This window comes from Aedes albopictus, chromosome 3 (assembly GCF_035046485.1).
Source record: "Aedes albopictus strain Foshan chromosome 3, AalbF5, whole genome shotgun sequence".
Lineage (NCBI taxonomy): Eukaryota > Metazoa > Arthropoda > Insecta > Diptera > Culicidae > Aedes > Aedes albopictus.
The window spans coordinates 79531059-79548866 of NC_085138.1; the positions used below are offsets into that span (position 1 = coordinate 79531059).

A 17808-nucleotide genomic window follows, 5' to 3' on the forward strand; every position below is an offset into this window, starting at 1 on the left:
AGTGAGCCCCCAAGCTTTTTGACCATGTGCAATTTTTGGGACAACCTACTGCTCATCCTTCGCGGGCGACAACTTCAACTTGTAGTTAGCGGTCTTCAACAAATATCGTACGACCCGTTTGAGTTCGACCCAGTCGGTCTCTGTGGGACTGCTGATCTGCCTGCTTAAGATGGACACGCTTGCGGCTATGTCCGGCCGTGTATTCACCGCTATATAAAGAAGGGCTCCCACCAGGCTGTGGTAGAGCTCGTTCGATTCCAGAGGCTGGCTGTTCTCCCGGCTGTGGTAATATCCAGGATCGAGAGGGATACTCGAACCTTTGGCGTCCTGTAAGCCGAACCGTTGCGCAACAACCTTGATGAACACGTTCTGATCCAGGCTGAAACATCCTTCTTCGTCTCGTGTCACTCTCACACCTATAAATTGGTTAACTTCACCAAGTGACGTCAACGAAATCTTCTTCCGCAGCTCTCCTTCGACATTCTGGATCTCCTCCGGAGCCGTACTCGCCACAATCATGTCATCGACGTAAATGAGAAGGTAGATGACACCACCGTTGGCCAACTTCTTCACATAAAGGCATGGATCTGCTACCGATTGAGTGAAACCGAGTTCTTGTAGCATTGTACTGATCGTCTCGTTCCACACGCGTGCGGCCTGCTTGAGGCCGTACAGGCTCCGCTCGAGCCGGCACACGAACCTCTCCCTTCCACGAACGACGAATCCTTTTGGCTGTTGCATATACACCTCCTCCTTAAGCTTCCCGTGGAGGTAAGCACTCTTTACGTCGAGGTGGTGCACATGCATCTTCCTTTGACCGGCGACCGTCAGGAGAATCCTCAAAGTTGTCTGAGTCGCCACCGGAGCGAAGACGGCGTCATAATCTACTCCGAACCTCTGAGAAAAGCCCCTTGCGACTAGCCGGGCTTTGAATCTGGAAATGTTGCCGGAGCTGTCGTGCTTCTTCTTATACACCCACTTACAGCTGATTGGTGTACGTCCAGCGGGTAGTTCCACAAGCTTCCACGTTCGGTTTTTCATCAGCGACTGATATTCCTCCGTCATCGCCTCTTTCCACAAACCCTGTTCGGCTCCAGACACTGCTTCCTCGTAGGTCGCTGGCTCCTCCTGTGCCAGCATTGCCGCGTTGACGACGTAGTCCTCCAATCGCTTTGGCAACACGCCTCGGGTGCTCCGCTTCTGATCTGATCCTGTCGCTTTCGTTTGGTCGGGCTGGTCCTGTTCATCATCCCAGTCGAAGTAAGCTTCTTCCTCAGAATCTTCCTGGTCCTGGGGCTGCTCTGGATTGCCTGCTTCTGCATGCTCCTTCGATTTTCCGGATGAGCCATCTACCTCAACGAAGTGCTGATCTTCAGTCGCTTGCTGACCAACCGGCGCAGGTATCTCCTCCTGAAGCTCAACAAACCGAGCATCGCGACTTATGGTGATCTCGTTTGTGTCCGTGTTCAAGAACCTGTACGCTTTCCTATCGCTGCAATAACCCACGAAAAGCAACTTCTTCGCTTTGCTATCCAGCTTCGACCGTTTAACATCGGGGATGTGAACAAATGCAGGGCAACCGAAAATCTTTAGGTGTGACAGCGACGGTTTCCTGCCGAACCACCTTTCGTAAGGCGTACTATCCACTGCACGGGATGGCAATCTATTTTGCAAGTACGCTGCCGTGGCCACCGCCTCCCCCCAGTATTTCTTGTCAAGACCTGCATCAAGAAGCATGCAGGTGGCCATTTCTTGGAGCGAGCGATTCTTACGCTCGGCCACTCCGTTCTGCTGGGGGGAGTAGGCCGCGGTGAACTGGGCCTGAATACCCTCCTGCTCATAATACCGCTTCAGTTCATGGCCGGTGTACTCGCCCCCGCCATCAGATCTTATTACACATGGAGCCCGACCAAACATGTTCTTGACGTGCGCGACATATCTCTTAATACAATCAGCTACATCGCTCTTTCGCTTTAACAGACACAAGACAGTGTATCTGCTATAACCTTCAAGGCAAGGTTGACAAACCTGCCGGATCCCGCAATCCTGAATCTTGAAGTCCTTGCCCGGATAAAAAATACAATAGAAAAACATAGGATTCTAATGTGACAGTACCATTGAAAACCATGCTCTCACAATAGAATTCAATGTTAAAATAACAATAGAAAAACAATAGAATCAAATGTTTCTAACAATAGAATCAAATGTGAATGAGGATTTCACATTGAATTGTATAGGTTGTTAAGTATCGTAACAATACAAAAAAGGACTTTTTTCCATACATATTTTTTCGCAAAACATAAGATTCTAATGTAAATGAAATGTTGGTAATACCGATACGTGGTATCAAATATACAGAAGATTTTTATGTATTTGTATTGTTTTGAACAGTTAAATAAGCCGAAAACATACTGTTTTAAACTTTGATTTTACATTAGATTCAATGGTTTGGGCATGGTTTTCTAATGTGATACAGAAGATTCTTATGTTTTCGAATTGGTTCAAACAGTGAAATGCTCAGTAAACGTATTGTTTTGGGTAGTTATTTTATTTCTGGTTCCACATTTGATTCAATTGTATTGAAATTGTTTTCTATTGTGAAGCCGAACATACTGTTTGTACTGTTTTTACATTGAATTCAATTGTTTGGGTATTGTTTTCTATTATGATACAAAAGATTCTTATGTTTTCGAATTGTTTCAAACAGTGAATCGAACGGTAAACGTATTGTTCTGAGTAGTGATTTCACTCCTGGTTCCACAATTGATTCAATGGTGTGGGAATTGTTTTCTATCGTAGTACAGAAGATTCTTATGTTTTTAAATTGTTCGTAACAGTGAAATGTACGGTAAACGTGTTGCTTTGAGCAGTGACTTTATTACTGGCTCCACGTTAGATTCAATTGTTTTGGAATTGTTGTCTATTGTGATACAGAACATACTGTTTTGCACACTTTTTACATTAAATCGAATGGTTTGGAAATTGTCAAGGAAATTGTTTTCTATTGTGAAACAGAAAATTCTAACTTCAACCTCTAAGTTTAACTTAACAAAAAATATAAACTGCTTGAGCAAATCCTGAATGAAGCGAAATTGAACTATTATTATGCATTTGGACTAGAAGCTTGTATATTTTAAGCTACATTTCAAAAACAGATCGAACAATTATCAAATATTTGGATCACTCATGTAGTAAATCGAGTAATGTTTAATTGCATTGATGGTTGAAGCGTTGGCTCCCATGCCCCACAGCCAGATAACTGGGTTTAGCAGACTAAGCATTATATGTGGCAACACTATAAGCGGCATGATGGAACCGTGCCGAAGCGCGCTAAGTGTTATTAGACCACTAATGTAGTTGCATTTAGTGGGTGATGAGGTACAAAAGTAACATTACAGCGTGCTTAACCTTCATTGTAGCACTTAAAAATACTCGATATACTACAACTTGAACCTATACTTGAAGATCGTTCGAATTGTTAAAATGCAAAATATTGCATAGATTAGGTTCGTTAAATGTTGACTATACACAAGCTTCTATATAGTTTTAATAGTTCTTCAAATATTTGGATCGCTCATTTTGTAGTTCAAATAACGTCTGATTGCATTGATGGTCGAAACTTAGGCTCCCATGCCCCACCAGCCAGATAACTGGGTTTAGCAGACTAAGCATTATATGTGGCAACACTATAAGCGGCATGATGGAACCGTGCCGAAGCGCGCTAAGTGTTATTAGTCCACTAATGTAGCTGCATTTAGTGGGTGATGAGGTACAAATGTAACATTACAGCGTGTTTAACCATTATTGCAGCACTTAAAGACATTTGATGAACTACAGCTTGTGGAATACAACATACAATATAGAATTTGATTCAAACGCATGCATGTATTCCAGGTTTAAAGAGCGAACCTATATTAAAAGACCTTACAAAGCTACCAAATGCAAAAGATGGCTCTACGGTTCTACTCAGTTTCACATTTGATTTCACCAAAAGAGTTTGATGATAAAACTATTGCAGTCAAATTAAAGGAATGGAAAAAATCAGATTTTTTACAATAAGTCCATTATACTATTTGTCCCTCATGCAGATCTTGCTTAGATCGGCATTCAGCATCCGGCCGTACTCTTCGCAGTGCACCTTGCCCTCGCCCTCTTCTCTCCGCAGGAACCAATCCAGATCGTGCGCATTCATCGGAACAAGCTCTGGGTTGATTGCTTATGCACCGGCTTGACGTCCTTGTGACTGTTGAGGAATGAGAAGGGGTGATTAATAACGATACGTGGGTTCAAATATACCTTAGAATTTTATGTACAGTCGGCGTTCGTTGGGGGCTCATGAGATGGGCTGCCTGGATGGTTAGATGTTCGCTGGCTGGGGCAAAACCCAACTAAAAAGTACTGTCGATGTCAAAATTGAAGGCGCTGTCGCATCGTAGGTCCTGTATACAGAACGTTTGTGCAAGTATGTAAAGTCAATAATCAATAAATAATTTTTGAATGCCAGTATTTTCTCTATGCGTTCATACTTTCTGGGGAGGTCTTAAAATAAGCAAACCATTCGTAGCATCCATAAGCAAAAGCTTGCAACTTTTTCTTGCTATATTTCCATTTTTTTCAATATTTTCTTTTAATATTTTTTAAAATATTGGTACAATAAAATAAGCCCTTTTCAAATGTTAGTTTAGAAGATTGTTAAAAAATCTTAAAAATAGGTCAAAAACTACTAGTTTAGATGATTTTATTATATAATAAAAAAGGTCGAACCAACCCTGTGAATTTGTCTGTGAAAGTGTGATTCGCTACCAACCCTGCCCTGCCAACTCAACTTTCCGCAAAAGTGCAAACAAAACACATACAAACCTGTTGAAATGCCGCTACTGTTGAATGATGTAGCCAAGGATTTAGCACTGCACCACACTATATTTACTACCGTGCGGAAAATTTACGCAGTTGAGCGTGAATTTTCCACATTTTTCCGCACACGAAACTACCCGGATAAAAACGAACAATTAAGGCTATGGGAGAAACAATTGAAAAACAACAGATTCTTATGTTAACATTGCTTTCTATTGTGAATGTATTATACAGAATTTTTAAAATTTAATTCTTTATAGTGATTACAATAGGTTTACATTAGATTCCATGGTTACATAGCCAAATAATAGATTAACATTTGAATTCATTGTTATTTTTGGATTCAGCGTTCAAACCATTAGTTTACAATAGAATGTATCAGTAACATTGAAATGTACCGTTTTTCAATGGTCTGGACGTTTGAAAAAAAAAAACAGCTTTTGAGTAATTCCGAAACAGTGTGTATCGATGACAGCCAAGTTTCGTTGAAATCAGCTCGGTCGTCGGCGTTAAAAAATTTCGAAGAGTAGTTTCGTGTGCGGAAAAATGTGGAAAATTCACGCTCAACTGCGTAAATTTTCCGCACGGTAGTAAATATAGTGTGGTGCAGTGCTAAATCCTTGGCTACATCATTCAACAGTAGCGGCATTTCAACAGGTTTGTATGTGTTTTGTTTGCACTTTTGCGGAAAGTTGAGTTGGCAGGGCAGGGTTGGTAGCGAATCACACTTTCACAGACAAATTCACAGGGTTGGTTCGACCTTTTTTATTATATAATAAAATCATCTAAACTAGTAGTTTTTGACCTATTTTTAAGATTTTTTAACAATCTTCTAAACTAACATTTGAAAAGGGCTTATTTTATTGTACCAATATTTTAAAAAATATTAAAAGAAAATATTGAAAAAAATGGAAATATAGCAAGAAAAAGTTGCAAGCTTTTGCTTATGGATGCTACGAATGGTTTGCTTATTTTAAGACCTCCCCAGAAAGTATGAACGCATAGAGAAAATACTGGCATTCAAAAATTATTTATTGATTATTGACTTTACATACTTGCACAAACGTTCTGTATACAGGACCTACGATGCGACAGCGCCTTCAATTTTGACATCGACAGTACTTTTTAGTTGGGTTTTGCCCCAGCCAGCGAACATCTAACCATCCAGGCAGCCCATCTCATGAGCCCCCAACGAACGCCGACTGTACATAAAATTCTAAGGTATATTTGAACCCACGTATCGTTATTAATCACCCCTTCTCATTCCTCAACAGTCACAAGGACGTCAAGCCGGTGCATAAGCAATCAACCCAGAGCTTGTTCCGATGAATGCGCACGATCTGGATTGGTTCCTGCGGAGAGAAGAGGGCGAGGGCAAGGTGCACTGCGAAGAGTACGGCCGGATGCTGAATGCCGATCTAAGCAAGATCTGCATGAGGGACAAATAGTATAATGGACTTATTGTAAAAAATCTGATTTTTTCCATTCCTTTAATTTGACTGCAATAGTTTTATCATCAAACTCTTTTGGTGAAATCAAATGTGAAACTGAGTAGAACCGTAGAGCCATCTTTTGCATTTGGTAGCTTTGTAAGGTCTTTTAATATAGGTTCGCTCTTTAAACCTGGAATACATGCATGCGTTTGAATCAAATTCTATATTGTATGTTGTATTCCACAAGCTGTAGTTCATCAAATGTCTTTAAGTGCTGCAATAATGGTTAAACACGCTGTAATGTTACATTTGTACCTCATCACCCACTAAATGCAGCTACATTAGTGGACTAATAACACTTAGCGCGCTTCGGCACGGTTCCATCATGCCGCTTATAGTGTTGCCACATATAATGCTTAGTCTGCTAAACCCAGTTATCTGGCTGGTGGGGCATGGGAGCCTAAGTTTCGACCATCAATGCAATCAGACGTTATTTGAACTACAAAATGAGCGATCCAAATATTTGAAGAACTATTAAAACTATATAGAAGCTTGTGTATAGTCAACATTTAACGAACCTAATCTATGCAATATTTTGCATTTTAACAATTCGAACGATCTTCAAGTATAGGTTCAAGTTGTAGTATATCGAGTATTTTTAAGTGCTACAATGAAGGTTAAGCACGCTGTAATGTTACTTTTGTACCTCATCACCCACTAAATGCAACTACATTAGTGGTCTAATAACACTTAGCGCGCTTCGGCACGGTTCCATCATGCCGCTTATAGTGTTGCCACATATAATGCTTAGTCTGCTAAACCCAGTTATCTGGCTGTGGGGCATGGGAGCCAACGCTTCAACCATCAATGCAATTAAACATTACTCGATTTACTACATGAGTGATCCAAATATTTGATAATTGTTCGATCTGTTTTTGAAATGTAGCTTAAAATATACAAGCTTCTAGTCCAAATGCATAATAATAGTTCAATTTCGCTTCATTCAGGATTTGCTCAAGCAGTTTATATTTTTTGTTAAGTTAAACTTAGAGGTTGAAGTTAGAATTTTCTGTTTCACAATAGAAAACAATTTCCTTGACAATTTCCAAACCATTCGATTTAATGTAAAAAGTGTGCAAAACAGTATGTTCTGTATCACAATAGACAACAATTCCAAAACAATTGAATCTAACGTGGAGCCAGTAATAAAGTCACTGCTCAAAGCAACACGTTTACCGTACATTTCACTGTTACGAACAATTTAAAAACATAAGAATCTTCTGTACTACGATAGAAAACAATTCCCACACCATTGAATCAATTGTGGAACCAGGAGTGAAATCACTACTCAGAACAATACGTTTACCGTTCGATTCACTGTTTGAAACAATTCGAAAACATAAGAATCTTTTGTATCATAATAGAAAACAATACCCAAACAATTGAATTCAATGTAAAAACAGTACAAACAGTATGTTCGGCTTCACAATAGAAAACAATTTCAATACAATTGAATCAAATGTGGAACCAGAAATAAAATAACTACCCAAAACAATACGTTTACTGAGCATTTCACTGTTTGAACCAATTCGAAAACATAAGAATCTTCTGTATCACATTAGAAAACCATGCCCAAACCATTGAATCTAATGTAAAATCAAAGTTTAAAACAGTATGTTTTCGGCTTATTTAACTGTTCAAAACAATACAAATACATAAAAATCTTCTGTATATTTGATACCACGTATCGGTATTACCAACATTTCATTTACATTAGAATCTTATGTTTTGCGAAAAAATATGTATGGAAAAAAGTCCTTTTTTGTATTGTTACGATACTTAACAACCTATACAATTCAATGTGAAATCCTCATTCACATTTGATTCTATTGTTAGAAACATTTGATTCTATTGTTTTTCTATTGTTATTTTAACATTGAATTCTATTGTGAGAGCATGGTTTTCAATGGTACTGTCACATTAGAATCCTATGTTTTTCTATTGTATTTTTTATCCGGGTACTCTTCGAAATTTTTTAACGCCGACGACCGAGCTGATTTCAACGAAACTTGGCTGTCATCGATACACACTGTTTCGGAATTACTCAAAAGCTGTTTTTTTTTTTCAAACGTCCAGACCATTGAAAAACGGTACATTTCAATGTTACTGATACATTCTATTGTAAACTAATGGTTTGAACGCTGAATCCAAAAATAACAATGAATTCAAATGTTAATCTATTATTTGGCTATGTAACCATGGAATCTAATGTAAACCTATTGTAATCACTATAAAGAATTAAATTTTAAAAATTCTGTATAATACATTCACAATAGAAAGCAATGTTAACATAAGAATCTGTTGTTTTTCAATTGTTTCTCCCATAGCCTTAATTGTTCGTTTTTATCCGGGTGGACAGCTCCTTCCTCTGGATCTCATCCAAAGCCGCCGGGTCCCGATGGCCAAGCCGGCGATGCCAGGTGTGCTGGCAATTCCGCAGGTGCCGAGCCTCCTTGCCCAGCCGAGCTTCCTCTGCGACCTTCAACGCGAACAGATTGCCGCGGGGTTCCGCAACAGCCACCACTTTACCTTGAGCTGACAAGATGTCACACCGCGAACCACTGAATTCCTCTTTTAGTCCTCTCTTCACGAGTTTTCTCACTGATATGAGTCCACTGTCCAGTGAGGGCACTGTAGTATCCGCCGGTGACCACATTTCCGATGGTTTCCGCCTTCTGGTCCAGGTAACCCTGAGAATCCGGATTCTCTGCTTCCTCGTCGCAGCTGCCACTAACCACGTCTCCTCACGCACTCTCCCATCCAAAGTCCTCTCGCGTCCCGTGTGTTAGTGCGTCACTGATCCAGACCCTACATCCCACCTTTCTTCTAAATCAAGAAAAATATGAAAATTATAATACTTCATTTTACGAGTCGATTCGTATCAGCTGGTCGCACATTCTATGAATGCAAATTTGACAAGAAGCTACGCCATATAACATGCCGAAGAATATTGATACCATCCATGATGTCATAAAATGCCTCATAATTGAGTGCAGCCTTTATATCTTAATTCATCCTGCCGAGCCACTTATCATATGATGCATACCTACTTCCATAAGCAATGATTATGTGCTTGTTCGTATCTTATATCGTCCGTAAATTCTAAACAATTAGACTTGTGTATGACATACCCCAATAAGTATGATACTTCCCCTCCTTCCACTTGATTTTTTTTAATTTTTTCGTTTTGTTACATGGCACGGCACTATAGCGCGTTAAAAATGTAAACTAATATTCTGCATACAAGTTCAGAAAAAAAATATCGAAAAAAATGCTATTTCCGTGAGATTTCAAGTTTAGAAAAACTATTAAAATCAAAGATCAGACTACAGTAGACGTTCGGTCTGTGCAAACAGTTCAACTGCAATGCTTTTTAACTTCAAGTCTGTTAAGTTAAACAAATTTGCAGTTATTGCACCGCTATCCGTCATAATGATGCTCCAAGTTAGCCCAAATCAACAGCCTGGTAAACTGAACGTTAGTTTAACTTTAACGTATTGAAAGTTGACGTCTATCAGACGTTGCAGTTATTGAATCGTTCGCTAAGTAGAACTAAAACCTGTTGCAGTTATCGAACGTCAACTGTAGTTCGCTGAAAAGCAGATCGCATTTATTTCCCAGACACTCTCAACTGCCATGCTTGTTTAACTAATATCCTAAAAATATACCTAAGAAAACTTTACAAGTTTACAACTGTACACCTCATAATCTCAAACACTAACATATTAAAAACATAAACCCGCACTAGGAGCAAGACCCTGTGAAATCCGTAGCAACTCCGAGCAATCCTTTTTCTACAACTCCCGATAGAACCAGGTTAAAACAATAATTCTATGCTATATTTGTTAACTTAATGTTCCATTGTCTCATTCCATAAAATATCGAACCAGATGAAGTTTGAGTATCAACAAACTAATCGATGTTCGAATCCAAATAACTCCATTAGTCTTATCCAATTCACTGAATTACATCCGTTAGACAGAAATCGATTAACAAATCAAATTGTTCAATTTATTCTTAAATAAAAAAAAATCTATCTTCACATCCAGTAATCCAAGGATTAATGGATTAACCGATACACCGATTAGTAGCCCATAAAAGACTTTAACATTCATTTTTTTTCAGTTGGCTGTTTTCTAAATCCATTGGTGGAATTGATCATCTTATACTTGAACTATGTACTACTACTACTTGGTAAAGTTATTCATCTTAGTTGTACTCCATATTTGATTCTCGAACCTATAAAACATAAATACCAGTCAGTTCTTCTTAAATCGACTAACAGAAATAATTAAATCAGTGGATCCTAGCCTAATCCAATTTAATCGTATCATAAATTTATTGGTTCTCAAGTCCATTAACTGGTCCTCAAAGCAGTATAATATTTTAATAGACTTTTACGCACTTGCTTTTTTTTTAGCTCACGTATTCCAAATCATTTCAATCCTGTCTATGTCTCAAAGACTCCCAAATCAACACTTACTTACGGACTCTCAAATAGTTGAACTGAATCCCAAATCAGTAAGCAACCTTCGATTCAATGGATAAGTTTCTCCCAACTCAGCAAACCAATGTTTATTCTTAAATCAACAATCTAAAATTGATTTTCAAACCAATCAACTAATTCCCATATTAGCAAACTCAAGTCGATTCCCAAATCGACACTTCAATCGATTTTCAAGCCGATGAATTGATTCCCATAACAGAAAACTCAGGTCGATTCCCAAACCGACATATTTCGATCGATTCTCAAATTAACCAACTGATTCCAAAATCAGCAACTAAAGTCAATTCACAAATCTACATATTTTGATTGATTGTCAAACCAATCAACCGATCAGCAGCTAAGGCCGATTCCAAAATCGACAAGCTGCAATTTATTCTCAAATCAATCAACAGATTCCTAAATCAGCTAACTCAGGTCGATTCCCAAATCGACATTCTATATTGAATGTGAAACAAATTAAATGATTTCCAAATAAGCAAACTCAGGTCGATTCCCAAATCGACATACTTTGATTGATTGTCATACCAATCAACTGATTCCCAAATCAGTAACTACGAACATATGCACTTCAATTGATTCTTAAACCAATAAACTGTTTTCCAAAACAGCAAGCTCAGATCGAATCCCAAATCGACATAGTTTAAAAGACACTACACCGTCTTCAACCAGAGGTTGTACAGACTGAACAAGCACTAACATATGACAACGGACAACACACATAACACCCAGTGGCCCAGTGGAGAATTTTCCATTTGACGAAAAGTTTTCCCCGACTGGAGTGGGAATCGAACCCACACTCCGAGGCTTACGAAACGTCTAGATGACTGACGCCTCTAGCCGCACGGCCACGAAGCCTAGTTTAATGGATGTTAAACCAATCAACTGATTCCCAACTCAGCAAACTCAGCTCGATTCCCGAATCGACATATTTTGATTGATTGCCAAACTAATCAACTGATTCCCAAATCATCAAACTCGGATCGATTCCCAAATCGACATACTTTGATTGATTGTCAAACCAATCTACAATCAACTGATTCCCAAATCAGCAAACTCAAGTCGATTCCCAAATCGACATATTTTCAATGGTTGTTAAACCAATCTACTGATTCCCAAATCAGCAAACTCAGGTCGATTCCCAAATCGACATATTTTGAGTGATTGTCGAACCAATCAACTGATTCCCAAATCAGCAAACTCTTGCCGATTCCCAAATCGACATATTTTTAATGGTTGTTTAACCCATCTACTGATTCCCAAATCAGCAAACTCAGGTCGATTCCCAAATCGACATACTTTGATTGATTGTCAAACCAATCTACTGATTCCCAAATCAGCAAACTCAGGTCGATTCCCAAATCGACATATTTTGAGTGATTGTCGAACCAATCAACTGATTCCCAAATCAGCAAACTCTTGCCGATTCCCAAATCGACATATTTTTAATGGTTGTGAAACCAATCAACTGATTCCCAAACCAGCAAACTCAAGTCGATTCCCAAATCGACATACTTTGATTGATTGTCAAACCAATCTACTGATTCCCAAATCAGCAAACTCAGGTCGATTCCCAAATCGACATAGGGGAAATTACCTATTCTCGGCCGTTTTGTTTTCTTCGTCTTTGGGGGTTTTTTGAAACCTATTGAACTCAGAGTTGGTCTCAAATCCTTCTCAACTAAGCTGAATTATATGTCCAAGTTTCAGGTAATTTGGCTGATAAAAACCCCCCATGACGAAGAGAACAAACCTGCCGATAATACCCATTGTCACCCTATTTCGATTGATTCCCAAACCAATCAACTGATTCCCAAATCAGCAAACTCTGGTCGATTCCCAAATCGATATACTTCGATTGATTCTCAAACGAATCAACTGATTCCCAAATCAGCAACCACAGGTCGATTCCCAAATCGACGTAGTTCGATTGATTCTCAAACCAATCAACTGATTCCCAAATCAGTAATTTTGCAGGTAGATTCCCAAATCGATATATTTCGATTGATTCCCAAACCAATCAAATGATTCCCAAATAAGCAACCACAGGTTGATTCCCAAATCGACATACTTCGATTGATTCCCAAACCAATCAACTGATTCCGAAATCAGCAACCACAGGTCGATTCCTGAATCGACAAAGTTCGATTGATTCTCAAACCAATCAACTGATTCCCAAATCAGTAATTTTGCAGGTAGATTCCCAAATCGATATATTTCGATTGATTCCCAAACCAATCAAATGATTCCCAAATAAGCAACCACAGGTCGATTCCCAAATCGACATACTTCGATTGATTCCCAAACCAATCAACTGATTCTCAAATTAGCAACCACAGGTCGATTCCCAAATCGACATAGTTCGATTGACTCTCGAACCAATCAACTGATTCCCAAATCAGTGAACACTAATAAATTCAAAAATCTCTAGTGATGATGATACTGAACGAAACTTTATTTGGTTGCACGTACATATATTTTGAAGCTGTGATGCGACGATGTGATCGATGGGAGTTGTGAAAAATAAACTGGCACACTACGCCGATATAGACCGTTTTACACTCCCTTGATAAAGTTAAATTTTGTTATTTAAATTAACAAGACCCAATCCATTGCGTCAAAGACCATTCTATATGACTCCCAAAACAGGTCAAAAGTGTTTATTCTACAGCCCCAACTTTTAATGCACGAATCAGTTGCTCTTTTTTCCTTCAAGGTACACAAAGCTTTAGTCCGAGGTTTGGTCAAAGCTTTCCGAAAGAAAATTTTCAAAATAAGAGGTAAACCTTACATTTTTTTTTACATACTGAATTAGTCTCAGACGCTATCCAACCAATCCATTATGCAACCTAAAAAAATCTATAACGTTCGACATATAATCAGTGAATAAGGCAATCCATGAGACAGATGCGATCAGCTGATTTTTTTTTGTTCACCATGTATTTTTGACAATCGATGATCGGGGTGACAGCTGAACACAAAGGAATTTGTTAAGCACCGACGACACTTGACGAAACTTTGTTAAGTTGTACTCACACTGTGTTTACAGTTTTGGCTGTCACCCCCATCGCGAATAGTTGTCATGGATTGCCTTATTATCATCCACATAAAACAACAACGAAATCTGCTAATTTTCCGTGTATACGTTACGTCCCGACTGCCCTCATCCGAACCTGTTTTCAATTGCAGTAGGGCATTCAGCAAGACGTCACTCAGCACCTCTCTCCCTCATCGTTTTTTTTTTTTTTTTTGCATTTGTTTTTCTTTCAAATGATAAGAAATTTGGTTCGTTTTACTCACGGTTTTTCATCCTCGTCGCCATTTGTAGTATCCGCCGGTGACCACATTTCCGATGGTTTCCGCCTTCTGGTCCAGGTAACCCTCAGAATCCGGATTCTCTGCTTCCTCGTCGCAGCTGCCACTAACCACGTCTCCTCACGCACTCTCCCATCCAAAGTCCTCTCGCGTCCCGTGTGTTAGTGCGTCACTGATCCAGACCCTACAGGCACGTATAGAACGTCCTTGAACGGAATGTCCACCATACAGTTCTCACTATTCACACATTTCACTGTGCCTTCTCCAATTCCACCGGACATCGTCTCCGACCCGTCAGCAAGGACGACTTTCACTTTCACACTCGTGTCAAGTTTGTCGAAGAACGACTTATCGTTCGTCATGTGACTGGAACAGCCACTATCGACAATCCAAGGTCCACTACAACTCGTTCCAGCCACAAAACAAATAGCTGAATCACTTTCTTCGGCCTGCTTCGCCTTCGCACCACCGAACTTTGATTTCACATCGCGCTTCACATCACTACCGCTCGGTCCGCTCTGCGGCTGCTGCGGACAATTTCGGCGAAAATGTCCCGGTTTGCCGCACTGAAAACACACGCGCTCACTCTTCTTCTTCTTGTTGTTCATTTTCATCGCGTTTTCACTGGTGTCGCCCGAACGCTCTTGACGCCGCTGATGCTCATCTATCAACTTCTGCTTTACCAGCTCCATTGTCTGATCGGCATCCGGTCTGCCCTCCAGAGCGGTAACCAGACTGCCGTAAGACTCTGGTAAGCTGCGGTAGATCATGGCGATTTTGAGCGGCATCTCCATTTGCTGACCGGCACAGGCCAGCTTATCGAAAAGCTCCTCCAGCTCGTATAAATGCTTCTCGATATCACCCCCTTCGGCCATATTCAAACTGCATATGCGACGAAGCAAGGCTACCCGTGACGTCATCGATGATTTCTCGTGGAAAACTCGCAGTTTGTTCCACGCTTCTTCTGCCGACGTCGCACCGCGCACTAGATTCAGCTGGCTGTCCTCGACGGCGAGAACAATCATCGCCAGCGCCTTTTCATCGCTCTTCGTCCAGTCATCGGTGACTGGCACTGGTGCTGCATCTCTAATCACTTTCCACAGTTCTTCGCGCTTTAAGTACATTTCCATGCGCGTTTTCCACACGGCAAAATTGTGGTTGTTTAACCGAGCGAACAGAAATTTCTCACTCATTTTCTTCTCCGATCGACACTCGCGACGAGAACGAAAACACTCAGGCCCTTTCCACCTGCTTCGCTAGAAATTTCTCCCGGCCCCGAACACACCAGCAATCGAAACGCGCCCTCGAGTCACCACCCAAACACACGCACACTAACGCAGCCGTGCGCTGCTCCGCAGCTCGAGTCAAATGCCGCCGCCGAATGAACTGTGCCGAACGAAACCCACGCCGCCGCCGCGCCGAAAACTTTCTGCGCACTAATGGCTTCCAAAAGCACTTTTCGTCCCGCAAAACACTTTTTCCTGCACACAAACTCTGGGCCCAAAACCTGTGAGACAACAGAGTGGACCGACCGACAGACACGGACTCCCAACAGGCCAGCGGAATACCGGAATCCTCCGGACAATGCGTTTCGGTGAAACAAAGAAAACTTAACACGCGGGACCGACTACTTTTGCACACGTCTTTATTCGTTCGTATCTCGGGTACAGACTGAATGTTCGTTACGATTATCTTTCTCTCACTTGTGTTGCCAGATTGGCGGTGCAGTGACGGCGTTACTATAAACGTCGCCCCCACTTTATAGCTGACAATTCCCTTCCCGGGAAGAATGGACATCTGGATATCTGGAGAGAAGTATTTCAGACGGCATCGTATGTTACACTGATGGCTCCCTTCTCGAAGGTCGAGCAGGTGCTGGTGTTTATTCTCGTGAGCTAAGGCTGTATCAGTCTTACTCACTTGGTAGACACTGCACCGTTTTTCAGGCCGAAATCTTTGCTCTTATGTGCGGAGTGCAATCAGCACTTCAGCAGCACGTAATGGGCAAAGTAATATACTTCTGTTCAGATAGCCAGGCTGCTATTAAAGCACTTGCTTCGGCCAACTCCAGGTCGAAGATAGTTATCGCTTGTCGAACTCAAATCGAGGAGCTGAATTCAGCAAACGCTGTTCACCTTGCCCAGAAAGAAAAATTTTAGACGTAAGGGATCTGTGAGAGACTGTTAGGTAATGCTGCTACTCGAAAAGGGGGTACCTGGCGATTCTTCCATCGCTGGAAATGAATTGGCTGATGAGTTAGCTCGCACTGGAGCATCACATGACTTCATTGGCCCTGAGCCAGCTATTCCGATATCGAAGTGTTTGGTAAAGCTTCAGATTCACACCTGGGCTGCTACTCAACACAGACAATACTGGAATAGTTTTGAGTCATGTCGTCAAACCAAATTGTATTGTACTGAGCCATCTCCAAGGGTGGCAAAGTATCTAACAAATCTGTCAAAGCAGAATTGCAGCATGCTGGTCAAAGCATTGACTGGCCACTGCCGACTCAGTTATCACATGGCGAATATTCAGCAAGCTGATTCATTTGCCTGTGATAGCTGTGAATCCGATTATGGAACTTCGTATCATTTAATATGTAACTGTCCAGTTTTTGTGCAATTGCGTTTCCGAGTACTCGGTAAACACTTATTAAGTGAAACTGACTTTAGAAACCTGAATCTACAGGACATTCTGCTGTTCTTGACCCGCTGTGGTAAAGAGCTATAGGCTTTCTTTACGCTTTATGCGATATCACAGTGCCCTTTTCAGGACGCCATGTGAACCCATTGTGGTACGCTTATGCGTGTATGAAGGCCCTATTCCGTTACCTGTCCTTTTCCCCTGTCCCATCCTTTTTTCCTTCCCTTCTCCCTCAGGTAAATGATGAATAGGCTCGTGTTTATGGCGATGGCACAAATTTCCCAAATGGAGGAGAACGTGCCTCTGGAGCCGACCTACTGATACCTGATACCTGATACGACTAGGCAAATAGAATATGCAATATGCATACTTCTATATAAATGATTGGTTTATTTTCGCGATTATTTATGACACCCCGCATAATCACAAACTGTAAATGCAACGTTTCTCATACTGTAGATGACCATTAGCAATTGTCATTTAACCATTTCTCAAACTATTGTAGATAACAGTAAGCTAACCATTCCAGGTACAGATTTGCCAGTTTGACAAATGGTTATCCGCCAATTTACAGTATGTGGAATAGGCGGTTAAGATTGGTTACCATAAAAAATCACTCGTTTTCCCGAACAAATTTTTCGCAATACAGTAAAGAATACGGTCAATATATTATCCAGTTTTTCAGACAATTCACTGCATAGAAAATGGTTAGAGAGCAGTTTAACAATAAATCTGGAAGAAAAACGAACACAGTATGTGTTATTATTGATTTATGGTTTTCCATGGTTTTTTAAGCTTTTGATATATGGGTCTCGTGCATTTGAACAGTTTAAAAATAAAAAGGCGGTTGTGCGTTCACCAGATATTTTTTTATTCAATTAATATTTATCATTATATTTGTGGATGAAAAAGATGGTTTACCTTTCTCGTAAGACCTCCTCGCATCATATCAAGCAGCGCAATCTGCATTGAAGGAGAAGCATCTCGGGCCATTCCGAG

At 40.5% G+C, this 17808-nt stretch overlaps 1 long non-coding RNA gene across 1 annotated transcript; it reads right to left on the reverse strand.

The window, feature by feature from the left end:
- Positions 1-2527: 2527 nt before the first annotated feature.
- LOC134289968 (uncharacterized) lies at positions 2528-4991 on the reverse strand. The gene is made up of 2 exons (XR_009998769.1): positions 4861-4991; positions 2528-4243 (listed from the first exon to the last, which is right to left on the reverse strand). It is a non-coding gene; the product is annotated as an uncharacterized LOC134289968 (long non-coding RNA).
- Between the last annotated feature and the right edge of the window lie 12817 nt (positions 4992-17808).